General features: G+C 45.2%; 1 long non-coding RNA gene and 1 pseudogene across 2 annotated transcripts; one reads left to right on the forward strand and one right to left on the reverse strand.

Moving 5' to 3' along the window:
* Nucleotides 1-5,667: 5,667 nt before the first annotated feature.
* On the forward strand, nucleotides 5,668-10,494 carry LOC119272751. Of its 2 annotated transcripts, none has more exons than XR_005134782.1 (3): nucleotides 5,668-6,245; nucleotides 7,970-8,120; nucleotides 10,076-10,494. It is a non-coding gene; the product is annotated as an uncharacterized LOC119272751 (long non-coding RNA). The 2 variants fall into 2 exon arrangements; XR_005134784.1 differs by lacking the exon at nucleotides 5,668-6,245 and adding an exon at nucleotides 6,462-6,558.
* On the reverse strand, nucleotides 6,422-10,164 carry LOC119272740 (annotated as a pseudogene).
* Nucleotides 10,495-17,606: the final 7,112 nt, after the last annotated feature.

The following is a 17,606-nucleotide window of genomic DNA, read 5'->3' on the forward strand; positions in this document are numbered from 1 at the left end:
GTAGGGTCATTTTTCAAGTTGTAGAACTAAACTATCACATTGAAAGCAAGTTGTAGGACTCCTGGTGCTTTTACCTCTTTCCGTTGGCCTGCCGCGACACCCTACAACCCGTTGCCCTCTTGGCTTGTTTAGACTCTGCACGAACGGACGACTCCCTTGTCTTCATCCAGACGTCATCTGAATCGGCCCATCGGGTTGCCACTCGCCTCCACCAAGTCCTACGGTCGAACGGCCACCGCCCTGCATCTGAGCTGGTCGGCCATCGCGCCTCTCTGCCCGCCGCTGCCGAGGACTTCTACAAATTGGCCTGCGGCCTTGGTTCTCCTACAGCCTCACTCGCCTCTGGCACCGGTTGTGATGAGCCGATTGTCCGCGTTGACTTACCTCTGAAACGCCGTGAGTCGCCACGAGTCCGCCGCAGGCCCCACTTCGATCTGCCTCAGCTTCCGCCAACGCGCCTCCGACCGCATCGACTTACCTCTAAAACACCGCTGTGAGCCGCCGCGAGTCACCGTTGATCCGAGTTGACCGGATGCACAGTGATTTACTTCACTTCTGACCCGCCGCTACCGCCACATCTCACCGGATCACCTGTGAGCCGCCGCGAGTCACCGTCAATTCCCTCTGCTTCGTGGCCGGGTCACCTGCGACGCGCAACCTGTCATCACTCCGTCTCTTCTACGGCATGGATGAATCACGCAGTTCCGCCTCGCTTGTTTCTCCTTCCGCGGTGCCGCCTGCCTTCGTTGCTGCAAACCGAGATGGCTTGCCACGGCACCTCTCCTCGTTCGGGGCCCTTTAAACCGCCCGCCTTGAATCGCCGGCCTTGAATTGCCGCCTCCGCCGTCGCGTTAACCGCTGTGGCTCAAACTACCGCCTGAAACTCGGCTCTGGGTCACCCAACCACACATCAAAGTCAACATGCTAGAGATTGAGATGGGCGTGGACTTGTTCCACTGTTGCTGCGGCCATCACGACACCCTTGCATCGAGCCGCCCAGCTCGCCTTGCCGGTTAAAATTCCAGCCGCGGGCGCCTGCCGGTTTATGCTTCCACGCGCACCCGGCCGGCTGTGCACCACGCTGCTGTGCTACATCGTGCCTTCACCTTCGCACTCACCTCCGGACTCCGTCGTCCGTCTCAACTGTTACAGGAGCGGGTCTCTGCACACTTGGCATTGCCTTAATCCGCCATCCGGTTGTCGAATTATTCTGGAGAGTTGCCGCTGCCATGTTTTTCGCTTCAGATTTCAGTTTTTTCGCTAGCCGTCTCTGCTTCTTCCACAAAGGAGCCGCACAGGGCACTGTTGAGTCGCCACCGCCGGACTCCACTTGAAGCCACCATCCACCGCGGCCTACCTCGAGTCACCGGCAAGCAGTCGCCGCCATAGACGCTGCGCCCCCCTTTCTAGCGCCGCGGTTCCCGTCACTGCCCGGAGCCACCGCTCGAGCGCTACCTCTGCCAAGAGCCGCCCAAAGTAGTTGCCTCAGTCGTCGTGGTCCACCTCGCCGACCGTGTTGCCGGTTCACCTCTCCGTATTGGCCTCTGTGACCGCCGTGTCTAGTCATCGACCTCCACACCGGTTCACGCAGCGCTGATCCCAAGCGAGAGGAGAAGAAGATGGCAAAGTTAAGCAAAAAATATAAGGGATTTCAGGTGTATTCTGTATGGCCACTCGAACATGAGCCTGTTGCTCAAGCTTGTGTACAATTGACCCAAGAATTCTTCAGAGAGAAGACTCTACGATTGTTAATTATGTGCATTCCGACAGTACACTTGGAGACAAGGAAGGATTATACTCAAGATGTTGTAAATTGGCAACGGCAGCAAGTCGATTCAAGGATACTTGCGTCTGAATACCTTGAGGCAAATAAAGATCACTACAACAAAAATGCCATGTAGAGGCGCTAAATGTAGGTGTTAGAGGCGCACTAAATCATCTCTAGCAGATTTTAGAGTCGCTCAGTAAAGCGTCCTACGAGCGTCTCAAAGACCAATGAGACGCGGAGGTAGCGTGTCTACATGGAAATGAGACGGTTTAAGAGCGTCCTTACAAAGCGTGTCAGCATGGATATGAGACGTTTTAAGACGTCCTAACAAAGCGTGTCAACATGGATACGAGACATTCTGAGAACATCTTTATACCCCTAGGGATGCTTTGATAAATTCATGCTAGATGCAACTGTATATATTCACTTCCTATTGCATAAAATGTTTCTAATCAATTGCACTTAATAGAATTACTTGCTCGTATGAAATAATTGGACTCTTTTTTACATATCATAAAATATTCAAAACTTGTATGGCATGGCACGAGATAATAACATTGTATTACTCAGAGTAGTAGTAGTTTACAAACTCAATGGTACACATCACCTATAAACAATTACATGTTGCACGAGATAATAACATATATGATTTTTAGTTTCTACATGTTGATAATGGAACAATAGCTCCTTGTTTTCTCTGCTTCTCTAGCGTATCCTTGTGGCAACTGCCTTAAAATCCCGCACATAGAAGTTTTTCTGCGAAGAAAGCCCAATGAGATATAAATAAATTTATTTGAACTTCTATCAGTAAGTTTTCGTTTGCTCAACATACAGCCATAAGAATAGAGAAGAACAGTATTACATATACCACAGTGAGTAAACATGCACTGCAGAAGTTCAATCTAGCCGTGTAGATTTCATGTGCCCATATGAAGTATAGATACATACTGTAAAAAGAAGAAAAATCATTATGTCATGGATAGATTGTCCAAGATGAGAATGCTTGAAGTGTATTTCTTAGAAAAATAGCAATTAACTAAGTATTTACCATACAATGCGTATATATGTAAAGAAATAAAAGCAGTTTAACATACAGGGACTGAATTCTAGTGGTTGTTGACACTAATAGTCTCTAAGCCTTAATACTAGCTCTGCTTGTTAAGGGGATGGGTTACCATAAAAATACTGAATTCTCATGGTAGTTCATATTAATAATCTTCAGTCTAACACGATGTCTACATAATTATAAGCGAGAATGATACCATTTAGCTGCTCGAGACATAGTGCAACACACGTGACCCAGATGTTTTACATTATCAGATATGATTAAATCTTACCAAACAAGATAATATATCCATCCACGGTGCTCTTTATCAGACTGCTGCTTACTGCTTACGAAGCCTTTTATCCCAAACAAGTTGGGGTAGGCTAGATATGAAAACCTTTCACGAGGACTTCCCAGGAGGTCACCCATCCTAGTACTACTCTCGCCCAAATGGGTTTCATACCCAAAAGACTGGCTAGTTTTTACGTTGGCTCGCCAAGCCTATCACAACCCTTAGATATGAAACCCTTTCACGAGGACTTCCTAGGAGGTCACCCATCCTAGTACTATTCTCGCTCAAATGGGTTTCATACCTATGGGACTGGCTAGTTTTTACGTTGGCTCGCCAAGCCTATCACAACCCTCCTCCTTTACCCGGGCTTGGGACCGGCTATGCCTAGAAGACATAGGCGGAGTTGGTGCTCTTTATCAGACAACATGAGAAAAGTTTCTGCAGGTGAGAAACTGCATGTGTGAGTTGATCTCTCTGTTTAGAGTAGAAGCCATGTTAATTTTAAGAAATGTCAGAACATGGGCACAAAGCTCTTAATTTTAGTTATGGGAGGGGAGGGGGTGAAGGTGATTTAACAGTTGATAAACAACTATTATTAACTGCATGAAAAAGAAAAATGTGTTAAGAACACTGACCATCCTATTCAATCAGGATATTATCAGAGGCTTTTTATCAAGCACCTGCATACGTGAGGGCCAATAGTTTGGGAGCAAACAACGAAAAAAGCTATGTGTAAATTGAAGTAGTAGTCTAAATTGAAGTGGTAGTCTAAATGTTTAATCGGTAAACAGATGAGAGTTCAGAAAAAAACTGGCAAAACAGTGTTGTCCTATCTTAATAGGATAATCTAATGTACAATGTCAAGATTCTCCTCCACAATTAAGTACGCATCAAGGGAGCGGCTCCAATTTTTTACTTGGGATGAATTGGTAGAAAAACTAAAACAAAAATTAGATCAACTCACATATAAATGAACTTGCCGCCTTGCTGCTAGTCGACAGTGTCAAGCAAGAGGACAGCCTACCTGATGAAAACGAGCTTCACATGGCTGACGACGCTTGTTGGATTTTTTTTTTTGGTCGTAAGACGTCGGGTTCTTGGAGATAGAGGATGCCGGGCGAGCAAATGCAGGGCCGGGTGGGAGTCGTCGCCGGGGCATACAATTTCCCCCCGAGGATTATATAAACTAATTAAGTCTCTGATAACATTGTTGCCGTGGGCGAACAAATAAAACAGCTACATACAGAAAGGTGGATCTGAATCAAAGTCTGAACGACAAGGACAGCGAACATACAAATAAACGAGCGCCTAACTGATCAATACCTTTCATCCTCGTCGATCTTGTTCCTCTTCTACCTTCTGTCGGGTCGTATCTCGCTACGATCTCAGTAGGAGGAGGTGGCGATGTCCAGTTCCATTGCCCGCTCCACCACCCGTCATCTTCCTTTCAGCCGGAGTGCATGGTGTGCCGGAGCTGCAGCTCGAGGCGGCCGGAGTGGGGCTGGGCCACCGCCTGGAGGCCCGGGCCCCCGAGCCTACAGTTGGCGGCCGACAGGTGAGGGGTGTGGACCTGCTACAGCGAGTCCGGGTGAGGAGGAGCAGGATCTTGACAGAGAGCAGCGGTGTGGCATGGCGGCGCTAGGTTTAGAGGCCAGAGATCGCACCCTTTTTCCATGAAAGTTACTTTCTTGGGCCATCTCGCACGATGGGGGATTAGGGTGGTGGTGGTGGCGCAAGATATTTTGAACCACCGGAATCCTTTTTTTTTTCTATGGGAACCAAGGGACGATGTCCTTTGCGCCTCAGAAATCGTCCCTATGCACCAAATGATTTTGAATAATAAGACGTTGATAAAAGCGTCGATACAAAAACGTCCCTACATGCCTATTTTGTTATAGTGGATCTTTTGCACACCTTAATTCCTGGATGCGAGGATACAGAAGTGAGTCGACCGAGCTGGCCATGACCCGGACTATGCCGTCGCTCCTACTGCGCCTAGAAGCGCCCTGTGATTTCGCCGAACTCGAGCCGCCGGCCGCGTTCGACCTTGGCTGTTGCCAAACCGCCAGCTGCCGGTGCACCTCTAAACCGCCTCACTCGAGTGGCCTCAAGACGCCGCGGCCCTCGGCGGCGAGTCGCTGTCCTACTCCACTCCACTGAATTGCCCGTCTGTGGCCTTGAGTCGCCACTCACCAAGGGCAGGCCCCTGTTCCGCGGCACTGCGTAAAGTTGCCCTCACCAATGTCACTCCCAACGCTGCCATAACCGGTTCTGAGAGCCGCTTGTGCCTCCGCCTCGTCGACCCGTCGCGCCTTGAGCCAGCCCTTTGTTCGCTTGGCCCTTCCTCTACGGCTGCGAAACAAACCACTGGCCGTCAGACCACTATTCTAAACCAACCCTGCTTCGTGGTTGTTTGGATACCAATAATAAAACCTGAGATTTAGGAAAACGAGTTTTAGGAGTGTTTTTAGGAAAACCTGTTTTAAGGGAGAATTTTCGTTACCAGGAGTTTCTGGAATAACTCGTTTGGGTGAGAAAACGTTAAAACAAGTTTTGGTAAAAGCGTGTTTGGATTAGTTAGTACTTTGTAGACGCCGCTTACTTTCCCCTGTGTCTCTCTGAACTCAAGTCGCCTCCGCTTCTTCCCCAAATCGCCGCCGCAGCTTACCGTCTCTGTTCCTCGAGGAGCTCGACCTAGCCCAAGCTCCCCACGCCATCAACGGCTCCGGTGACCGCCGCCACGGCGACAAAGCCGTACGGTTGCGCGGCTGCCGCTTCCCGTTCCACTCTCCTCACACCGTCAACGGCCCCGGCTCCGGCGACCGACGCCACCACGGCGATGCCGTATGGTTCCGCGGCGTGCAGTGCAGACGTGGGGCGTCCCATCTGTTCTTCGCGGTGGAGGCCTACCGGCGGGGAAGAAGGGCACGCTGTCGCGGTGGACGACTCGCGACTGTGGTTGGTGGCGGAGGACAAAATCCGCCCCATCTTCTAGACCCTTCACTACCGAGGCATCCAGGGAGTCCAGAGCGTGCTCGACGCAGTCTGAACTACTTCCAGTGGATGAGTATGAGCTGCCCTCTTCGTGGCATGCTGGATCTGGGACTATGGTGACAGACTCTTCATTCAGATAATGTGAGGTGAGCTTCTCTCTAGCTCAGTAATTTTATATTCTCAAGGTCCATACCGAACTTGCTGTATGATGTGTGAATGGACAAGAAAATGATTTTAGCATTGAAACATTGAATGTAAAGCTTGTGAACCTACAAATGAATGAAAAATCTGTCGATAGTTATCCAATGTACCTGTAAATAAAAATGATAACAACTATTTTAGTGCTTAATTAATCATCTTCATCTTCTTCTTCCTGAGTGGCATGCTGTTGGAGATTACTCCACAACTGTCGAGCGATGCTTGCACGTACTCTTTCACCGGCAACTCGATCATCTTCTTGTAAGTTTGCTTGCCCTCGAACTTCTTGGTCACCGGTGTCAACATCTCCTTGTGTTCCCTCTTGTTCATAAAGCTCAAGCAACTCATTATTCCTATCAACCTTCCTTATGAAGTTATGGATGATGCAACAAGCCATAACAATTTGGACCTATTTTTTGTAAGGATAAGGGATTCCTCCATTCCTTGTTAATATTGGAAATTGAGCTTTTAGAACGCCAAAAATACGTTCTACAACATTCCGTAGTTGTGCGTGACGATGATTGAACAAATCTTTCTCACTACTATATCGACATTTAGTTCCACGAAAAGAACCAATGTGATAGCGATCTCCACGATAGGGGGCAATAAATCTTGGAGTATTTGCATAGCCCGAGTCCACGAGATAAAACTTACCTGCATGTAAAGTTTGATATCACTCTCAAATTTCCTATTATATCATTACATGTTTGATACAATGAGACAAACTTTACTTGCATGTAAATTCATGTATTTTTTATTTTTACCTTTTGGGACAACAAACCCACCATCAGTAACAGCCCACCTTAATACGGCTTGATCCGATGCGGAACCTTCCCATCCAGCAGCCACATATGAAAATGTCATGTCAAATGACACTACTGCCATTACATTTTGAGAGGGATAACCATGCCTATTTCTGTAAGGAGTTTGTTTATCAAGCTTGATTTTTGCATTAATATGTGTCCCATCAATTGCTCCCATACAGTTCTGTTGAGAAAAATTCAGAATTAGAATTGAAGATTTGAACTTTGCTGCAAGTAATATCCAAAAGGAACATGTTCTTGAGATAGAATATATACCTTGAAGTATGGGTAAAACCTTGAGTCGCCCAATATTTCGTTGGGAACTTCATTGGACGGATCTGTTATGTAAACATCACGTAAGCCATTAATGGCTTTTAATACTCTCTTGAAATGCCGACTTATTGTTTCTCCTGAATGTTGAAATCTATCCTGGATAACACGGTTCCTAACATTGTGACCAATTGTATGTAGAAATATGACTAGTTGTTCATTGACGTCCATCCGTTTTGTATCTGTAAGTAAATTCCTCTCGCACAATGCATCTCGCAATAAGTAGAAGGTGTGCTTATCAACACGAAGTTGTTCATAAAATCTAACTGGATGTCCTTCCAACCACTCTCTAGTCTTTTGCGCACCAGTTAATTTAGAGGTATTACGTGGTGTTTTGAATAGCCTTCCGAACAGCACATGTTGCAAAAGTGACATTGCAGAAAGGTCATTAATAATAATTTGCTCAGAATCAGAATAGTCTCCATCTGCCATATCTTCCATGGTTTCCCTGCAAAATTTCATGTAGCAACTTCGGTTAACTGTCGGAATTTCTACAATGTTATTGTTCTAGAGCTGATAAATTTTCTATTAAATGGTAGGACAAGAATCATTGAATGAGTGATAGGAGAACATTGAATGATTTCGGTGACAAATTTTACTCGCTAGGTTGATGATAAAAATGGAGATATGTACTGACGCAAAGAGCAACATTGCATCATTGATGTTTAAACCAATGAACCAAAAGGAAAGGTATGCCATCAACTTCTCACTTATATCTTAAGCTTATGTATTTGTAGAACACACACACACACACACAAATATAAATCCAAGTTCTGAAGAGGGATTTATATATGAGACCATATATAACTAGTAGCACGAACCAAATAAATATATAAATTTGCATATTGATTGTTTGAACACTAACTTACAGAAGGAATTTATGGAAATTGCAAATACAACCTATTCAGAAAACTAAACAGTACACTACAACAAGTAAAAAACTACGCATTTTCAACCCAGAGAGACCGAGTCTCTTCATCCATCTCAATGAAAATAGCCCTTTTATCAACATGTTCAAATGCTTGTGCAGCTTTCAATTTTTTGTTTGGTTCAACATCAGGCATGCTATTTAATATCTGCATACATGCTTTCACTGAGTAAGCTTCTGTTTGCTGTGCTGCATTTTTCTTTGATTTTGCAATAATCAGTGATGCATCTGCCAGGCGATCAATTGCATTAATAGCATCATCAGCTGTTCGCTTTTGCCCTTTTGAAGTGTTTTGCGACCCACTTGCATTGCCCTTCTTCTTTTTCTCGACCTTAGTGGTGTTAGGCTTCTTAGGACAAGCAACAGGGGAATCATTTGTTCCATCAGATTCAACTTCTACTATCTCATTCAGATCAATTTCAATTTGTTCTTTGCTGGTTCCACCTTTCCCTTTGCTAGATATAGCACCAACTCCTGATGCGGTAGAGCTAGCACAAATGTCCTGAAGGTCTATCCAACTAGGCCACACTTTGTCTCGGTATTCTTGAATATTCTTGTCCTTCTGCAGTTTGTTAGTTTATTGTAAGTCCATTTTTCAACTGTATGATATAGCAATATTTAAAAATTAATGTGTTTCAACTTACCGATATGAGATCCGCCCAACTTTCTTCTGAAGCTTTGATCATTTTATCATCGTCATCCCAACCAAACCCTGTGTGCTTTAGAAGTTTGTCCATGCTAGCATAACAACTCCTGTAGTACTTATGACGATTTTTTATTTGTTGCAACTCAAGTTTGTCTACCTTTGACTCATTGAACTGTTCTAGGATTTCACGCCATGCTTTCTTTGTGTATCCTGTTCCTTCCTTACCTCCATTTTGAGTTTGATCTTTTAATATGTTGAGCAATATTTTGTCCTCTGAAGATTTCCATGTGTGGCGCTTTATGGGCTGCTTTTCGGTCTTTTCCTTCTTAATATTTTTGATTTGGTCGTCCATATTTTCCTACATGTAAACAAAACAATATAAACTACTACTAGTTAAATCACTTAAGCAGAAAAAAAGGATTTTTTATTACCTTTTGGCCCTACTTATCTGTACTAGTACTATTTACTGCCAATGGTCTTCCATTATGATGGAAGTAATTATGATCTACTCCCTCCGTTCCTAAATAATTGTCTTTCTAGAGATTTCAACAAGTGACTACATACGGAGCAAAATGAGTGAATCTACACTCTAAAACATGTCTACATACATCCGTATGTTGTAGTCCATTTGAGATGGCTAGAAAGACAATTATTTAGGAACGGAGGGAGTACTAAAATCAGTAGAGCTGTGCTATACACATGACAAAATATGGACTATGTTTAAAATCCGGCCACACATGCGCGCATACATCGGGCACCGGCCGCTGGATTTCGATGCCGTGCATGCATCGGGCAGCAGGATCGTGCATGAAGCAATTTCTAAATCAATATCAAGGGTATCGCATCTATAAAAGAATTGTCAGCTTTGTACTAAAATTACATGACTACGACTCAGGCTGAACTACGACTAGTGCATAGAGAAGGTTTGTCTATTCATCACTCGAGTAAAGACATGTTGGCAGAACTTTGCAATTTAAGTTCCATACTTGCACTTGTTTCCTCAGAACATGAACAATTTTGCTATAAGTTTGAGTATGTTCATCAGTTTCTGATTATGAATCTTACCTGTAGGCTCATGAAGGTTGATTTCTTGCTGCAAACAAGTCGAGGAGGTAGCTCTTGTTGTCCCAGCAGGGTCAGCGGCGTCTGATTGGAGATCTCAGCCTAGCGTCGATGGCCAGAAGATCGATGATCACAGCCGTTATCGGCGGCCAGCCATGGAAGAAGCACGTACCCAGATCCTGTTTGTTGATGTTTGTTATGCCGGCATCCCTGTATATATATAGAAGCTTGGAAAAAAGGGCGCGTGCTAGTTGCGCGGGAAGGCACAGTTGGCGCCAACAAGTTTGTTGAGGAAGACGTGGAGGGAAAAAAAGTCTGTTTTATGTAACCAGGTTTCTATAAAAACGAGTATTAGTTGTTTTTCACTAGACGCACTTTCCTGGCTTTGTGGAAACCGAATTCTGCTTATCCACGTTTCTATTGGACCACCCAAACGTGGTTTTAGTTTGTTACACGGTTAGATCGGATTACGGGAAACCAGCTCTGATAAAACAGCATATCCAAACAAGGTGCTTCAGGAAACGCAAGTGAAGGGCCGGTTTGAGGGACAACAAAGTCAAAATTAAAATGAAAGGGAGAAGCAGATCAGTCAACAAACGACCGACTCGGGAGTTTTTTCTGGTCCACTTGATAAAATGTCATATCAATTGGAGTGTGTGGATATCACTCTTGCGTAAGTACCGAGACCGTGGACCATGTCCCGAGAACATACAAGGATCAATTGTATTGAAAAAGTTATCTACAGATGACACTTGTGGATCATCCATTATTCGAATAAATCAGGTGATGTCCATCCCAAGATATTTTATTGGCATATATTGTTTTTAACAAAGAACAATTATTCTGGTCCGTGATATATTTTTGCAGGACTACTATTCATTATAAAGGTGTTGCATAAGGGGGGCGCGCCAGCATCGATTTTTGCACTAGCACTTGTCCGTGCCGTGCTGCTGGATGGATACATACGTGAACCGCCGCCCCCGCTACATCAACACAACATGATTGACTCGCCCGTCTGCACCGGCTCACAACGCCGTGGCCGGCCCCGTCTGTCTGTTCCCGCGGCCGTCTCGGCCGTGATGGATTTCACCTTCACTGTGGTGATGGTTAACTCCGCGGTGGATATTTTCTGGCCTAACATATCAGGTGAAATCTATCCAGTATATATTTATATTATATATTGCTTTATTTAAAAGAGAAAATACTCCGGCTTGCAAAATTATCTAATGCAGGACCCTAAACCGCCATATTGGTGCAAATTTAAAGGCCGTCAGAAAATTTTTAGCTTAAAAAGAAGGATTCCGGTTTAAAAATCCGACTCAAGGGAAGGTTGTCTCCCATAAAGCTTTGACGCTCTCAATATCCGGTTTAAAAATTTCCGGTTGAAAGAATAAATCTCTCGCAAGTTCGAGTTCTCAGGAAAAATTAAGGGGACCAAAGAGAGTCTGCTGCACAGCACAGCTCAAACATAGGTACCCCTTGAGCACAGCTCACAGTATCATTTGGGGGCTTGGTCCTATTCGAACCATAGCTACACCTCTTGATACGGCTATCAAGCCAATATTATCATAAGGGGCCAAAGAGAGTCTGCTGCATAGCACAGCTCAAACATGGGTATGCCTTGAGCACAACTCACAATATCACTTGGGGGCTATGTTCGAACCATAGTCACACCTATTGATAGGCTTAAGGCCACCAGGGAAATCACTTGGGGGCTCTGGTCGTATCCGAACCATAGCTTATACCCTCTTGATAAGCATAAGGGCACCAGGGAAATCACTTGGGGGCTTGGTCGTATCCGAACCATAGGTACACCTCTTGATAGGCATAAGGCCACCAAGGAAATCACTTGGGGGCTATGGGTTCGAACCATAGTTACACCTCTTGATAGGCATAAGAGCACTAGGAAAATCACTTGGGGGCTTGGTCGTATTCGAACCATAGCTACACCTCTTGATCGGCGCAATGCCACAATTATGACTACTTGGGGACTCTGGTCATATCCGAACCATAGCTTAAACCCTCTTGATCATACACATACATCATCATATATTACATCATACATCATTATTACATCATCATAGCATGTATCATATGTGCATGGATATACCGGCTTATAGGGCAGGAATCGGTTTTCAAACCAAGTCATATTATTCAAATCTTTAATAGCCAACATGGCTGGATTTTATTATGGTTATCAATAACCGGTATTATGATTAAGGTTTTTGAAGTCTCTTTAGCGCAATGACTATCATATTATCAATGGATATGATTTATTCTACAATTGAAGGGAATAGTCCCGAGTCGCTGCAGGCTTACGACCCGACACTTGGGGGCTACATTATTCAAGTTGGGATTACATCAAGTACACAAGTCTCATGTAACTGCAAGCATGCACCATGACACTTGGGGGCTAATGCAAAGTCATTATTTGCTCACTTATTGAAGATCCGACTCATCACATCGTAATGAGCCGGCCCTTGGGGGCTACCAGTTGCTCCTATCAACAATTCAAGGTACACAAATTTTCATCTATTATTGAAGGATCCACTGCTCAGTTGGTAAAGCACAACACTCTCAACCTTGTGGGCGTGGGTTCAAGCCCCATGATGGGGGTTACATCGTATAATGTTATTCTCAATGAAGTATATATAAAGTCCCAGCTCAATATTATCTACTAAGCCGGCCCTTGGGGGCTACACATTGCTGCTCAAGTTTACATGATTATATTTATAAAGTCCCTGCTCATTATTACATAATAACCCGGCCCTTGGGGGCTACACTGGTTGAAGTTTTTATGAGCATAAGGCAATTTCAAGTCCCAGGTTGCTGCAAGCATGACAACCCGGCACTTGGGGGCTACATATGTGGAATACTCAGTTCTGACTGGTGATTGAGATGAACAACCTGGATTTCTTCAAACTTGTGACATTCATATTGAAGCAAGTCTTAAGTTGTTGCTATGCTACCTTCTTAAGACTTGGGGGCTACAAGTGATAGGCATATAAGAGGTAAATTTTTCAAGCTTGATGTTAACTACAATTATGACCCGGTGCCATCAATATTTGTAAACCGGTAATGATAACTCGGCAAGGTTTTACATTCTTAAACCGGCAAGGTTCTACATTCTTAAACCGGCTGAAGATCAGATGAGTATTTCAAAGGCCAATATTTTTGAGCATTGGGAGCTGAAGTCAAAAGGAGTTATTCTTCACAATATTTCTCTGTGACAAACCAATGTCAGCAAATTGATTATGAAGCTGGCCCACTGACTCGGATTTTATAGAAGAAGGAAGTAACAAAGACTTAAGGATGATCAGGATCAGTTTAACATGGATAAATCCAAATTAAACTGGGGGCTAATGTCGGGGATATACCCCGCGGTATGATCCGGCCGGAGTTATAACCCGGCAGGGACTTAGTAAACCGGCAGGTGTTAAAGCAGGTGGTAAACCGGCAGGTGTTAAAGCAGGTGGTAAACCGGCAGGTGTTAAAGCAGGTGGTAAACGGCAGGTGTTAAAGCAGGTGGTCAACCAGCAGGTGTTAAAGCAGGTGGTAAACCAGCAGGTGTTAAGGCAGGTGGTAAACCATTTGGTGTTAAGTCAGACGATAAACCGACAGGTTGTTAAACCGGCTGACAGTTAAGACAGACAGGTAAAACAGGCAGTTAACCCAAACGATAAAGTGGTCGGTTGTTAAACCGGCTGACAATTAAGACAGGAGTTAAGTCAGATTATAACTCAGCAGACATTCTTAAACCGGCACCAGTTAACTCCCGGCAGACCATCTTAAACCGGCACTAGTTAACTCCCGGGAAGGTAGTGGTAACTGGGTCGCCAGGAGTTATGAAGCCCGAGATGTTATGAAGCCCGAGACGTTATGAAGCCCAAGATGTTAAGAAGCCCAAGAAGAGAAGTTATAATAGTTAAGTCTTAAGTCCGAGTTGTACTCTACATGTAACCCACCCCTTCAACTTATATAAGGAGGGGCAGGGCTCCCCAAAGAGGGACAAGTAAGAGGAAACAATCTTAAGGGTTAGGGTTAACTGGGAGAGCCAGTTTACGGCGACTTCCTCATGATCATAATGAGATCTAGCCACAAGCAGCATGTAGGGCTATTACCGGATGATGTTCCCCGGGGCCCGAAGCTATCTAAATCCTTGTCTTGTGTTGCGTCTCTCGATTCCGCTCAACCCCTCTCAAGCTACCACATAGATGCGTTGGCCTCACGACTAAGTCCTCACACTAGGACATCTGCCGTGACAATTCCACGACAAAATTACTAAAGGATTCTATGAAAATAATAGCCGACTAAAAGCAAATAGGTCAGTCCATTTTTTCTGCACCGTCCGATGTACAAAGAACGGGCAGATCGCCTTCATCTACCTCTAGCCAGTCAGTGTTGACGATCTTGCTCGAAACGCCAGCGACCACCGGCCCAGTATTCCTCCCCTGCCTGTGCCCTTCCCTCGACCTCACCGCACCGCCGTGCTTGGCACCGCCCCTGGCCATCCATTCAAGCCCCGCCGACCTCCAGATCGGGCGCAAGCAGCTCTTGCGTCCCACACCCCTATGATAGACACCGATGCGCCGCTTCCCTGGGGAACAGGCGGACTAGGTGCTCCGCGCGCCTAAGCGGGTGCTGCTTCTTTTAATTGCGGTTCGACTGACCCTGAATTGAAATCCAGGCGGGCTACTGACCTCTAGCAAAGGTGAAATACTAAAAGGGAGGAAACCTTGTGCATTTACTATCACAAAGAAGATGTAGTAAGAAGCGCTCAACTAGTTACTTTCGTGGGATGAATACGGTGTGAGCGGAGACGTAAGATTTGCACAAATAAGGGAAGAGGAGTACCTCTTTCTGTTGGCAGTGTTGTGTCCTCCTTCTGTTTTTACGACGATCTTCTTGTTGTTCGCCGGAAACCAGAAGTTGTGGAGGACGGTGCAGCCTTGGACGAACCCATGGCCAAGTTGTTGAGTGTGGTGCGGTGGCCGTCTGTCGGCGGCGGGGAAGCATGTCTGAGGCGGCGAACGACAGCGTAGCGGGAAAAGCTCCGGTGCGGTGGACGGTTGCGACAGTGGAGCCGCAGCTGCGAGGCGCAGGACGGCGTGGTCAGAGTGGTTCTGGTACGGCGCACGTCGGCGTCGGTGTCATGGAGGCTGCTCTACCTCAGCTTCAGCTGCTAAGTCCTTGAGGGCTTTGCGGTTGCGGTTGCGGTTGCGTTGGACGACGACGTCGGGGTACCGGCTCCGGCGTGATGGAGGAGGGCGGCGGTGGATTGGCCGCTATGGGGTGGAGGACGGAGGAGGATGGGGTTTCGCGGCTGGTGGAGAGGGCGTTTTCGCGCCCACGGAGTATGAATGGGAAAACGGAGGGAGGTAGGGAACTAAGGGGGAACAATGTTTCGGTTTGAGGCGCGCTTGTTTGAAATTTGGGGAAAGTTACAAACTTTGCCCCCATCTAAAATTTCGGACATATTGCGGGTTGGGGGTAGGACAGTCATGTCAGGTGTCCCAAATGTGGGCGGGATAGATTTCGGCGAGCGCATGGGTAGGCACCCACGGCGTATGAATGCTTCTCGGAGGTGGTTGAGACTGGCGTCTTGGTGAAGTTACAAACCTACTCCAGTTTAGACCTTTGGACATCGGGCCGATAGGCTACACGGGCCAGAGTCAGGACAGTAATTTCCTACCACCAAAACATTAGTCTCGCGCGGTTTCGGGTGACCAGAGGCCTATTTGGCGCTTCGTTCAATATTTGGGAGCAGAAGCATTAATGTTTTCGGTTCTATTGAATTGAACTTTCAGGATTTTTCAAACTTCACAAATCTTTACTCTTGAAAATCCTAAAGCTACGATTATTTTGGAATGGAGGGGGTACATTTGAATATACATTGTACACGAGTATATATTAAAAAAATATGCAACTTACCTCAGTTCATGCATGGTTCCAGATATAATCTCCTTGGTTGCAAAAAAAGTTAGATATGCGTATGAATATATATAGCATGTTCAAACTCACAACAAAGATTGATGCCCCCTTTTACATCTGATTTACAAATGCCATTATCTCGGGTTCAAATAGATGAATGCACTTCCTATGAATTCGAATCTTCAAAAACCCCTTTATGTTGAATTCAACATGTATTCTATTTCGTAGCTAGCAATTTGGAATGTATCCATGCAAGTGACAAATGTATAAAGTGCTTCACACTAACATGGAGTGCACTAATTAATGTTTATATATGAATTGCAAAAGCATCCATTGCCTGTATTTCAAACCGCTCTCACTCTATGGATCGATAATATGAAATAAACACATGCACATGCTAGAATTCAATAGAGTATGGGTGTCTGATAGACCGATTTTCGTCCATACGCAATTTGCAAAATGCATGATCTCATCCAAAAATAATAATGCCATTTATATTTTAATTTAATGCGTAGAACCGCCTTTTACACGTAGATGCACTATGCCTCGCCCCGTTCTCACAAACACGTTATATATCTCTCTATCTAACGCAGTGCACACACTTTATATGCATCGGCATTTCTCTTTCACACATGCTCACAATCTCTCTCAGGGTGTCAGGGTGTCTCACGCACATGCTCTCTTTGTTTCTCTCTCTCTTTCTGACTACTATGTACCACTCTTTTCACTAATCTCAGTTGGACACTATTTCTCTCACATGCATATATACACATGCACGGTCTCTACTAGCCCTCTATACGCACATATATGTGCCTACGTGTCTCCCGCACGCACATTATCTTTAGGCCTCTCTCGCACACATTGCCCCCGACACACCTCTCTCTTAGTAGTTGGCAGATATGATTTCATCATATCATTCGGTAGGATATCCCTAGCTGTTAGGCTGGATGGTAATACGAGGCAAAGTTTTACGCTAATTCGGATCGGACCCTTGCAGTTGAAGAAAGAGCCTACTCCTGGTACTATATATTAGTGATAGGGGTGTGTACAAAGTACACGTGAATACTGGACATTGTGCATGTGTGTATACTATCAACGAACTAGCCCCCAAGCCTGTATAACATACTAAGGGCCTAGGGTTACAAATCATATATAGTCGGCTTATCACTAGTGGGGATAGAATCCTCCGCGACTCTAGTAGCTTCGTGTTGTACGCCGAGTCCTCCACATGGGTCTTCGTATAACACGTCTCGGTCCAACCTATATGTGGCGCAGGATGGAACCGACCCATGAGTCTTCATGTTGACCCACCACAACTAGAAATGATGTGCCCACCACACCACACACGCAATCGGCCACTAAGAAAATAAGCATATACAATAGTACAACGGTATCTAGCTCACGATACGTCTCCATATTTTGTTGATGACACTGACGGACTTTGCATTTGATGCGTGCTCCGTATTTTGTTGACGACACTTACGGTCATTGTATTTGAAGCGAAAGCACGATATGGTCACTGGACTTCGGAATAAGCTCATCACAGTCACCACATACATTTTGTCGTGCTAACCAACATGTGGTTGGATGGTTAGAGGACAGTGGTTTC

The sequence above is a fragment of the Triticum dicoccoides genome, chromosome 1A, assembly GCF_002162155.2.
Source record: "Triticum dicoccoides isolate Atlit2015 ecotype Zavitan chromosome 1A, WEW_v2.0, whole genome shotgun sequence".
NCBI classification, from domain to species: domain Eukaryota; kingdom Viridiplantae; phylum Streptophyta; class Magnoliopsida; order Poales; family Poaceae; genus Triticum; species Triticum dicoccoides.